Source organism: Thermobia domestica, chromosome 4 (assembly GCF_964235325.1).
Source record: "Thermobia domestica chromosome 4, izTheDome1.hap1.1, whole genome shotgun sequence".
In the NCBI taxonomy this organism is placed as follows: Eukaryota; Metazoa; Arthropoda; class Insecta; order Zygentoma; family Lepismatidae; genus Thermobia; species Thermobia domestica.
Genome location: NC_137457.1, coordinates 31355502 through 31368977, shown reverse-complemented (window position 1 = coordinate 31368977; position 13476 = coordinate 31355502). Strand labels below are relative to the sequence as shown.

The 13476-nt window shown below is 36.6% G+C and overlaps 1 protein-coding gene across 3 annotated transcripts in view; it reads left to right on the top strand.

Annotated features, from left to right (window-relative positions):
• The window catches only part of LOC145683815 (endothelial lipase-like), a 472564-nt gene that overhangs the window by 347597 nt on the left and 111491 nt on the right, over positions 1 to 13476 (top strand). The window lies entirely within an intron of this gene.

Below are 13476 nucleotides of genomic sequence, written 5' to 3'. Positions count from 1 at the left end.
AAGGCCGCCATTAATAAATAAACAGTCAGCTTAGAATCGAAAGTGTTAAAATGATTCTTGCAAACAGCTTTCAATTCTATTTTTCAACCTATTCAAGTTTAATCATGTTGTGATAGTGCTCCATATTCAAGTACATTGTAAAGCATTCATTGAGAATTTATTGAGCATTCATTGAAGATTTTATTCCGGGGGCTTGTGGAGATATCTACGTATAAAAATCCTGTTATAGAAGTATAAGTACAAGTAGAAATGACAATTAAATCAGTAACTAACCATTGCCTCATGTTCTTTCTCGTTCCGAACCAAGACATTGACGTTCAGTTTTCTCGGTACTGAGTTTTGAAAAGATGCTGATTTGACAATAAATTGAGTTTTTTATTGTTTTATGATGTTATTCGAACCTAAGCCATTTTTGAAATCGGAAAGTGTCATAGACATCCTTATTTATTGAAGTGGGGCAATTGGTTCTGAAGAAAGGATACCAGAATAAGTGAGGAAGGCTTGACTTCCGATTGTACTGACGGTATTGATAAATGTTCCTATTGTAGTAATTACTGATTCAGTCGAAAGCAATCAATCGTTGCTTGAATATTGCAGTCGTGTTGTGTGTTGGGCTTTGTTAACTGAACCAAAATTGGTTAGAAGTTGTAATATTAACCACTTGGCATAAGAGCTGTTTTTGTGGGACTCAGCCGCTCTGGGGTTGCCACGACGAGACAGAACGATGAGATGAGTCACGAGACGAGGCGAACACATCTTTTCAGAAGAGTCACGAGACGAGACAAGTCAACCAGAAGTCTCGTCTCGCCTCTTGGAAAAGCTAGACTCTCTAGATATCCCAGTAAAACAAATTTCAACGTTACTCACGGTGCACGTGTTAGCTCTCAGCGTCTTTGTTTTACTGATGTTTGTTTCCATAGTAGATGAACATATCGAGAATAACAAAAAGATGAGATATGCAGATTCTCCTTAAGCCAAATAAAAAAGTAGCAGTATTTGAAACTTGTTATAAAAGGAATTACCGGGGAACTAAAATAATTCTGGGAACTGATCACCTTGTTGCGAAAAAAAATATTAGTATTATAAAACCGATATCTTGCAATAAATGTAAAATTTAACAAATCTTGAAAGATAAAATGACAAAAATATTCATAGCCTCTGTGGCATAATGTATTCTAGCTATGAAACCCATGACGTTGGATGAATTTGCCGATAAGTGACAAGTAGAATATAAATCCCAAGTTCAAAACTTAAGGAAAGGAAGCAGCTTTTCGCGTTTGAAATAATGAAAAATATACCAAAATGGCTGAAATTATGATTTTGTATATCTTTACGAGAAAGAAGAAAAAAATTAAAATTGGAGCATTTTTAATTATGTAAGTCCACCATCTTCTTCAAGTGTTTCAAGCAATTTTGACACATGATATCCCGAAAAGAACTATTAGAGGGAAGAATACGTGGCTGACAATCAGCTTTTTAATTATGTCACAACACTTTTGAACTTTACCTTATGAGAAATGGCGTATTCCATAAGTAATTCAGTAACACCCTAACATGAAAGTTACCAAATGATCAGCAAGAGTGATAAGGTTTGCGTCGTCAAAGGTTTAATTCTTGGCACTCAAACATTGCGATGTTGCCCAAATATTTAGAGAAAAGTTGCAAAATAAAAGATAGCGGACTCCAGTCTAGACAGCCGGTGACATTTGGTGTAGCTATGCTGACCACTCACATAAACCCGCTGCTCACCCAGATCACAAGCGACTGTTGCGCCAGGAGCTTATGTACAGCAACGAACATTAGGAAGTAGAGGTTGGATATATATATAAGAAATGATAGCTTACTTCCAGTAGCAGCATAGTTTCACTGTATGTCACCAAATTGGACAACCAACATGACAGCAAATACATACCGGATAACATAACATGCCAATATATTCCTCATTTTGCAGGGAAAAGCATTACTCTCTGAGAGCATCACTTGCAAAAACAACCACGAGATAAACACGCAGACATTTCATTCACGTTAAGTTCAAAGAGATAAGAATTAATGCAAAAAAAACGAAAAGAATAATACGCATCATGCAGACACCGATAAAGTATGGGTAGCTAAACAAAGTGAGAAAAGAAGGAAATAAGGAAAGGAAAGAGCTAAAGACATGGGAAATAATTTAATTTTAACACTTTAGGAAAAACAGTCTCCGTCTTTCCTCCTGCCCCCGGTATTGTCTTGGTTTTCCTCCCTTCATAGAACAAATCTCATTCAGTATCAAACATGAACATCATTTATAATGTTTAATTCCTTGAAAAAATGTAACTCAGTATAGGCTGAGACTCGAACACAGAATCTTTAGAACGAGAGTCACAGACTTTACCCTCTTACCTACACACTCTATTAACTACGTTTATAAATCAGGCATTACCCGCGCTGTTATTAAACGCGTAAAATCAACTAATGTCGGTGAGTTACGCGTACCAAAGTTTCACTTGAAGTTTGAATTTTTATTTACGGCCTTAAGCATAATAGGCAACAGGTCCATATTTTCATTAAACCATTTGGTCTGTAGATTAAAATCAAGATTGAATAAATGTGTATATATACAGGGTGGTCGTGCATGAACGTCGGAAAATTCAGGAGATGAATCCACAGGTAAAAATAAGCAAAAAATGTCATATGAACATTCGGTGAATGTGGCTTCGTTTGGACGCTAGAGGCGTCTGAAATGTCACCTTCCGATGCGGCAATTTGCAATATCTCAAGAGCGGAGAGTAAATGAGTGTTGAGTCAAAACATATCAAAGGAAACTCCATCTTTAGAATCCAATTATGCATAAGTAATAGCGAAAGAGTGGCGGCGCTAGAGGGGGCACAAAGAAAGTCAATGAAACATAGAGAAAAGTGAAAAATTTACACTGAAAAATTGTAGAAGGGGATGTTACTTGGAACATGCAACAACAAATGTTAATGAACAAAGGCAACAACGGCTAGTCTGTAGGGACATTATGGGAGGCGGACAGTAGGAATACAGTATCTTTGTAATGGTGAGAAATAGGAATGTCGGGTCAAAAGATATCAAAGGAAATCCCATCCGAAGAATTCAATTACGAACACGTACTGCGGAACAGTGGCGGCGCATGGGAGCTGCAAAAAATCTGTTAAACACTCTTAGTGATGAAACGTGCAGATCGTAAGAAAAACGTATGGAAGATGAGACCCAGAGTACTGTAAAAACAAGAGGTATTGTACTTACCATGGTCATAATGCCATTCTATAGCAGCTGTTCAATATGTCCTCCTTGTACTTCGAGACAGACAGTTACACGATGGCGTAAGGATTCTCTGACTGGTGCCAATATCGCTGGCGTTTGCCGTAATGTGGCAATTGCAGCACATACACGCTGGCGAAGATCTATAACATCATGCAGGGGCCGTGTATACAGGAGACTGTTCACGTAACCCCAAAGGAAAAAAAAATCTAGGGGATACAGGTCGAGTGAACGTGAGGGCCATGCTTGTCTTCCACCACGACCTATCCACCTGCGTGGAAATGTTTTGTTGAGATATGCACGAATGGTGTGACATGAGTGGGCAGGGGCGCCATCATGCATAAACCACATACACTGTAGTGTCCTCAGTGGCACATCTTCAAGCAGAATAGGTAGGTTCTGAGTCAGAAACTGGAGATACGATATTGCGTTCAATCGCTGTGGTAAGAAGTGTGGTCCCACAACGTTGTCGCTAATAATACCAGCCCACACATGCAATGGGAAACGCTGTTGATGATTCGTCTCTACAATTGCATACGGGTTGTTGAGTGCCCATCGATGGTCATTGTGGAAATTTGTGTAAAATAGGAATATCGGGTTAAAAGATATCAAAGGAAATTCCATCCGAGGAATGCAATTATGTATAAGTGATCGCAAAACAGTGGCGGTGCAAGGGGGAGCAAAACGAAAGTGAATTGAAACGCTGAGAAAAGTTGAAATTGTGAAAACACAACTATTTGAAAGCATTCAGGAAACAAGGAATACAACTCTAGGTTTACTGTATGATACATGTTCGATGATAAAGGGCGCATAGCTAAAGTAGAGGGAACAAGGGGCGTGTAAAGCGTTGCGTAGTAGAGTTAGTTATAGGATAGTGAAAGCGTGGGTAACGAGAGCGTTCGCATCGAAGGTGCAGAGGACAGCGCATAGTTCATTCGTACTGAATGGCGCAATGACAGTAACAGCACAAGCGTTTCAGTGGTAAACTCTACAGGCAGGGCAGTGATCCACGGGCATGAATGTGGTTTACTTTGTGTCGTGTGAAATAGTGTTAATGTTGACAAGCGCGGGACGGACATGTGCTATGTGTAATGCACCACAATGAATAGGGTAGTATACACTAACGCCAAAATGGCAGATATGCATTTGATGTAAGGCTTAGCGGAAGGTAATGCAGAATAAGCACGTAGCTTGTATGCGGAACGGTACCAAGATCGACAAATTCCAGCACCGGGGATGTCTATTCGTATTCATCAGCGATTTCGAGACACTGGGTCATTCCTTCCCAACACAGACATTCCGAGACGACGACACGTTATAAAGAAAGCCCCCACTGGAAGAGAGGGTATCCCGACATGTGACCCGGAACCCGAGAATTAGTACTCGACGAAAGCAAGGCAGGACACGTTTCGCATCAAGTCGTGCTAAGCATCTTGCATAGTAATAATCTCATACTGTACCACGTACAACGAACGCATGCGTTATACGATGATGACTATGAAACCCGACGGTTTCTGTCGTTGGTTATACCGCCGCTGCCGTGTACCACCAGCCTTTCTAACACATGTATTGTTCTCGGATGAGGTATTATTCACACGGGATGGCATCACAAATTTCCACAATGACCATCGATGGGCACTCAACAACCTGCATGCAATTGTAGAGACGAATCATCAACAGCGTTTCCAATTGCATGTGAGGGCTGGTATTATTGACGAGAACGTTTTGGGACCACACTTCTTACCACAGCGATTGAACGCAATATCGTATCTCCAGTTTCTGACTCAGAACCTACCTATTCTGTTTGGTAGATGTGCCACTGAGGACACGACAGTGTATGTGGTTTATGCATGATGGCGCCCCTGTCCACTCATGTCACACCATTCGTGCATATCTCAACAAAACATTTCCACGCAGGTGGATAGGTCGTGGTGGAAGACAAGCATGGCCCTCACGTTCACTCGACCTGTATCCCCTAGATTTTTTTTCCTTTGGGGTTACGTGAAGAGTCTCGTGTATACACGGCCCATTATGATGTTGAAGATCTTCGCCAGCGTGTATGTGCTGCAATTGCCACATTACGGCAAACGCCAGCGATATTGGCACCAGTCAGAGAATCCTTACGCCATCGTGTAACTGTCTGTCTCGAAGTACAAGGAGGACATATTGAACAGCTACTGTAGAATGGCATTATGTTAACCATGGTAAGTACAATACCTCTTGTTTTTACAGTACACTGGGTCTCATCTTCCATACGTGTTTTTTCGATCTGCACGTTTCATCACTAAAAGAGTTTAACAGTTTCTTTGCAGCTCCCATGCGCCGCCACTGTTTCGCCATCACTTATGCATAATTGGATTCTTCGGATGGGATTTCCTTTGATATCTTTTGACCCGATATTCCTATTTCTCACCATTACAAAGATACTGTATTCCTACAATCTGCCTCCCATAATGTCCCTACAGACTAGCCGTTGTTGCCTTTGTTCATTAACATTTGTTGTTGCATGTTCCAAGTAACATCCCCTTCTACAATTTTTCAGTGTAAATTTTTCACTTTTCTCTATGTTTCATTGACTTTCTTTGTGCCCCCTCTAGCGCCGCCACTCTTTCGCTATTACTTATGCATAATTGGATTCTAAAGATGGAGTTTCCTTTGATATGTTTTGACTCAACACTCATTTACTCTCCGCTCTTGAGATATTGCAAATTGCCGTCTCGGAAGGTGACATTTCAGACGCCTCTAGCGTCCAAACGAAGTAGCATTCAGCCAGTACTCATATGAATTTTTTTGCATACCTGTAGATTCATCTCCCGAATTTTCCGACATTCATTCACGCAGATAAAGGTATATAGATATCGGATTAATTAATCAGGGATAAAAGAGTGATTTCGTAACACCGAAATTTGTCTTCAAGACGTTGGTCGCAGCAGTACTGACATCTGGTAGCGTTGTTACGTAACACAATCACTATAAATAAAGTTTCGAAACCACAAGTTGCAAGTTGTGGCGTGGATAAGTCTTGAAGGTGTCTCCCTGTTGAGTGAGCAGCGTGTGTTCGAATCTCGGTATACCGATTACTTTTTCTTCAAAATACATTTCTATATTTTTATATATGTTGTTAATAATTGCTTTCCTGCATTTGTTGTAAATTATCTTAAATTAGTGTAGGTTAAATAAAGTCAGGAAGGTTAAAACAATATATATGATTGATTTATCCGTGTGTGCAGTCCAGAGATGGAGAGGGGCAGTGGGTTGCGGGTCAACAGAACGTGACCCACTGCGACCCGACTCCCACCCGAACCCACTCTGACCCATTCTGACCCACCGATCCACTATGACTTAACAACACATTACCACCCACCGACTCATTCTGCTCAATGCATTCTAGACAGCTTTTTAACACTGGTGAATTTGTTTATGTTTTACATTCGAGGCATTATTTTTCTTCTTTTTTCATTTTTCTATTGAAAACAAGAACTTCAGGAAATTTTAGATATTGATATTTTCAATTGTAATAATAGCAATATGACATATTAGTTAGCTTTGACAAGCAGGCTGTGACTTTGAGAGGAGATAAGTACTGGGGAAAATTTTGAATCATGTGTAATATTTGAATTAATATACAAAAATTTGAATGTAACTGTATGTGCGTGATCATCACATCCAAATTACAAAGTTAAATGAAATGATTTTTGGTAAACAGTTAGGCTTCACTTCGATTTGGGAAGTTATCATACGCGTATCAGTTTCATTATATTACATATTCTAAAGGGGTCCGAATTTTTTGCCAAAAATTTACTATCTCACATGCCGTTTAACTTGGAGAGCTGAAATACAGTATATTAATGCTTTATTATAAACATGCCTAGCATTTCTTAAAATTATCTTTTATTGCGGGGTTTATTTTCTGTATAGTGCCGAACGGAAGTCTTTGATCAGGTAGTAGCGACTGCTTTGAAACAAATGCAGAGTATGGGAATTAAATCTGTAGTTTGGTGTGGAGAAGAAACAAACTTGTGAACCAAAGGTTTAAGAAAAACTCATGTTATTCGACCAGATAGACAATCACGATATCACTTTGACATATTCACCACGTATTTGAAATTTGCCTCTTCTCTCCTTCAAAGCTGATATTTGAAGACGATGGAAGATGAGCTCACCTTTTAAACCAGTATATTTATATACCTAGTTTTACATTCCTGTTACAGCACACTTGTTAATGATTGTAAATTATAAAAATCCTACTGGAGTCAAATGCTACATACAGTACAGTGTAACGTACTTACTACCTAAACTAGTTAGTCTTCGGTATCGTCACTGGGAGAGGAGGTATAAAATTCTCCCTTCATTTTATTTAATATAATAAAGGCAGGTTTTAATGGGAAGGTAGCGCATAAAATTCCGATATTACCATAGTAGTTAGATCGAACCCAATAATTTTCTACAATAAGCAAATATGATAGCTCTTATCTTCGCATGCATCTATCCGTAAAATATAGGTATATTCCAGGATACAAAATTGAACCTCAATGATTATTATGTAATAACAATTTATAAAAAATCTCAACTGCATGAAAATCATGAACAAGAAACAATTAACCAACTGAATATCGGTTTTGGACCTTACATACTGCCATAAGGGCTTTAGACTACATTGATTAATCATAAGCAAATGGTCCAATAACCAAAATAAATAATTAATTGCAACTCACCAGTTTGAAGATTCCGAACCATAGACATCAAATATAACTGTACACAACAATATATAATATATCTCACCAATATATTGATAACACATTAACAACTCAGTTTTCCCAACATATGTTTCTATCAATTAAACTTTTTAAACTACTTTAACCATATATCTCGGGAAAATTTAAACCACTTCACTTAAACAAAAAAAACTATTTGAAAAATACACTTATCTTTTCCAACTTTCGTTAATATTTTAATATACAAAACTAAACCACTGGTATCAATCGGAGTTATAGCGACGTACATTCGATATGTAACTTGAAAAAATGAACTTTTTAGATGAACTATTCGTATAGTTTCCAGTAGACATTTTCCCAGTTTGGCTTTCAGAATGATTATGACGCTATCGCCTGTAAAGCGCTATCAGTACAAAATAATTCTACCGGTCGCCACAAATGGCGCCACTAGTAACTAGTGCTTAACAGCTGACAAAAGTTTCCATCCCCTTTTTTCCGAATTTTAATTAAATGTAACTCATTACAACAACTAACACCCCCATTAAAATCTTATGATTTTCCGAGGAGGTAGATTAGTTCGCCCATTGTCAAATTCTATAATTCCAGGAACATCTATAACTAAATACTAGTACACCAAACATCCACCCATTCATTCCAAAAGAAAATAAAGAAACTAAACTATAACTAAATACTAGTACACCAAACATCCACCCATTCATTCCAAAAGAAAATAAAGAAACTAAACTATAACTAAATACTAGTACACCAAACATCCACCCATTCATTCCAAAAGAAAATAAAGAAACTAAACTATAACTAAATACTAGTACACCAAACATCCACCCATTCATTCCAAAAGAAAATAAAGAAACTAAACTATAACTAAATACTAGTACACCAAACATCCACCCATTCATTCCAAAAGAAAATAAAGAAACTAAACTATAACTAAATACTAGTACACCAAACATCCACCCATTCATTCCAAAAGAAAATAAAGAAACTAAAATATTCCCCCATATAATTCAGTCATTCATACATTCATTTATACTACCATATACCATCTACACCAAATACAACCATTCCCTAGTATTAGTATTAAAAGAGCCGTTACGTCATAACCTTCTGGAAATTCATAAATTTACAGTATTGAAGATTCATCATCATTCATCATATATAAATATAATAAATAAGTCACTTCATAAGTCCACAAGTTGACAAAATAATGGGAAACTCCGAATTACCATGGTTATCTTCATACGATCTTGAATGATTACATAACTGGTACAATCTCCATATAACAAAATAATAGACATTTTCGCTTATCAATTGGTTAACCAATTCCATATAACAATTGCATAAATGTTTCCGGACAAAATACTAACGATTTCCATACAATACTTGACTAACGACTTTTCCATACAACATATGACAAACGATTTTTTCCAGGCCTGGAATTTAAAAGTATCTCGATTAGCACAAACATAACACAATTACACAATAACAATAACAATACTAATAACAATATAAAAAATTTTACAATTCTTTTAAAATAATTAACACTAAAATTTCTAAACCGTTTGATTTGAAAGAGACTAATAAAACAGGCTATATAACGCCAACATAATTCGGTTGTAGAATTAATATATAATATCTTAATACGTTATATTTTACAAGGTATACCTTTTAATTACAACCTGTATAATTCACCTTAAGGTACACCCAAATTACGTGGTACCCTATACAATTTAGTTTGAGAAACGTGGGCTTTACGAATATCAGATGGATCATTAACAGATTTTAAACGGACAGTATTGGTACCTAAGAAAGCCTCGACCGTAAATGGCCCCGTCCAACGTGAACACAATTTACGAGTTATTTTATCTACCAATGAAGACTTAAACTGAGATTTTAATAATACTTGATCACCTATAGAATATGATGTCTGCACTCTTATCGTACATACGTTTTCTTCTATACCACGCTAATTCCATGTTCTTCATAGCATTTGCCCAAATATTTGGGTCTCTCTTTCGTATATCTAATTCGTCTATTTTCCAGCGAACATCTAAAGGGTCACATACGTTAAAACTAAAAGTCATCTCCTTAGGAGTACATTTTAACTCAGAATGTTCAGCTGAATTAATAGCAAATTCAATTTCATGTAGCTAAAATATATCCTAAGACTATCACCAAGCACTCTTAAATATCTCTCGGCATTATTAGATGCACAATGATGTGGTAAACTTTTATACCATATACCGGATATCTTTTATACCATGGCGATATAGAAAATCTTTAAACTTAGCTGACACATAAACAGATCCGTTATCATGACTAACCCCGTATGGGAGTCCGAATCTACACATAATGTTATACAATTTATTTATTATAGCTTGGCTCGACAATAGTTTTATTGGTTCCAACCAAACACGCTTGGAACAGGAGTCTAATACAATGAGACAATACCTGCCCGAACGAGACGGAACTAATGGTCCATATATATCCGTATACCATCTTCCATTTATGATTTTATCAAAAGTGGACACTAATTGACCCATCTTTTTTTGATTATCACTCTTGTTTAATTGACACAATTTACAACAATGTACGTATTCCCTAACATTTTCTACTAAAGAAGGCCATGTATATCTACTAGAGATATGCGCAATTGTCTTCTGGCCCCCATGTGATTTCCGGGTAAAATGGAATTATGGTAAAATTCCATAATAGGTACCGTTAGTTTCTTAGAAATGCATACTTTCCAAGGATTTTTAATTGCTCTCGTTTTCTTACACAATATACCTTTTATTAACTTATAGCTCTCAACATTGTCTCTCTTCTCTAGCCTCTCAATTATACTGTTCAGTTGTACATCTTTCCTCTGATGTTCTTTTATGGACAAACAAGCATAAGGCATATTCCACATATTTACTAACAATAAATTCTTTACCTCATTATCGTGGGTTTGTTCTATCTCCACAGGTTCAAACATATCCCGATCATGGATCCTTGAAATATAATCTGAAGATATATTCAAGTTAGATGGAACATGTTTAACATCAAAATCGAACGAAAACAATCGATATAATAAACTCCCATATTTCTTAATTCGTTTAATGTTCCTTATGGCATATATTAACCCTAGATTGTCTACCCGTAATTCAAATTTTGCATGCAAATATGTTCTAAACCTTTCAATGGTTTCAACCGCGGCCATCAATTCAAGAAGATAAATAGGTTTATTTAAGTCATAAGGACGTAAACGTCTAGAAAAGAATCCCACTGGTCTCAACACATTATCTTTATCTTATTGCAGAATCGTTTCCCCAAGACTTTTCAGTGTTGCATCTGACCTGACTATAAACTTCGCGTTCATATCAGGTAATTTTAATAGTACATGAGTTTCAAATAACTCTTTAATCTGATCTAATGACCTTTGCTCCTCTTTTCCCCATTTAAATGGCACCTTAGGGGACCTCATCCTATTCAAAGGTTCCACAATTTCTTGAAAATGAGGTACAAATTTTGCTTGATATTGTAGAAAACACAGTAAACTTATTAAACCGTGCCTATTGCGGGGTGCTGGTAACTTCCTGATAATATCTACTCTAGAAAAATCTAAATACATATGACCATCTTCTAATATATATCCTAAATATGGAATCTTTGTCTGAAATAGCTTTGATTTACTTAATGAAATTTTTATTTCATATTCCTCAAATTTCTTTAAAACACTATCTAACAACTTTTTTATGACTATCTACATCTGAACTATACAACAAAACATCATCATAAAACCATTCTAGACCCTCATCTTTTAATGAGTACAGAATATCTGTTAATAATTTTGAAAACATAAAACTTCCAGAAGAAAGTCCGAAAAGTAAATATTTAAATTCGAATAGTCCTCGATGAGTCATAAAAGCGGTATACTTATAAGAACCTTCTGTTAAGCGTAAATTCAGATATGCTTTCTTTATATCAATGACAGGAAATATTTTCCCACTAGATACACTAGTTAACACATCCTCAATACGCGGTGTAAACTGAGGATTTAGGTATAGTCTCTTGTTCAAGGATTGATAGTTAATTACGAGCCGCTTCTCATCTGTCTTTCCTTTCACCAAGAAACAAGGGAATGACCAATTACTATTACGTTTTTGTATTATACCTTGTTTTAACCAGTTATCCAAAATTAAATCTAGTTGTTTTTGATAGGATCGTGCCATAGGGTACGCTTTCATTCTAATAGGCTCTTCATTATTAACTTTTATTTCATACTGGTAACCCTTAATCTCTCCTATCTTATCCCTAAATACAAAAGGAAACCTATTAGGAAGATCCTGATGATACCTTTGTAAAGAGGGATCTCGTTCAGCAAGCAGTGGATCAACTGGTATTCGATATGTTGACGTTTTACTATCCATGTTCTGACAAAGGAAATAACTGCGGTTGGCAACGCTGTTCATCTGATCATCCTCTCCTTCCATCGTAACAGGTTCACCACTTATACCATCATCTAACGTCTGAGAGTAATAGGGGGTACTACGGAATAAAAGCTTAAGGGCAGAATCATCCAGCTCATTAAATTCGCCGTTTGGGAAATAATTAATAGGTATCACCACTTTTTCACTAGTCAAAACAAACTTATTTTCCACTAAGTCAATGTGTGCTCTCATATACTTTAACTGTTGAATTCCTATTATAAACGTGGGTTCTAAATATTCCATCAAAAAGAACTTGAGTCTATACACCTTAGTTCGAAAACGAATAGGTAGGATAACATACTGAGATAATGATATGGTTTGTCCATTAACACCTGTAAACAGTTCTTCATTCACCTTAATGGGAACCTTTAATCTCGAGTTCCATTCTTGAAACTTATCGCTATTTATTATCGAGACATATGCACAAGTGTCTATTCCTCCAGTATAATCCTTTCCCAAAATATATCCTTTTATAAAAACCGCCACAATTCTATCTGAACCACCACTGGTTTTACCACTAACCTCATTAAGTTTATGTAATGTCGGTTTACGAACGCTCATACGGTTTAAGTTCGTTTGCCGTCTTTCTGATTGATCCATTTTTTCATCAACATAAGCATTAGACCTTAACCGTTGATCTCTATTTTGACGGAATGGTGATCCCTTTTGCCGACTACTACGTGATAGTCTATCCATATAACAGTCTTTTTCCCTATGGTTGCCCCCACAAGAATAACACTGTAATACTTTTTTATCTGTTATTCGTCTTCCTGTAGAAAGTGCATTATATACCTGAACATTTTTCTGAAATAGTTCATAACGTTTTACTTCTGATATTAATTTATCCAAGGATGTAGGTTTAGAATAACGAAATAGTTCATGTTGGATATCGGGTTTGATCCCCTTCCACACATATTCTAGTATATCCATCTCAACTCTTACTCCCATACAAACGGAATAACTATCAACTACACTATTAATATAATCCGATGTTGATTCTGCCGGTA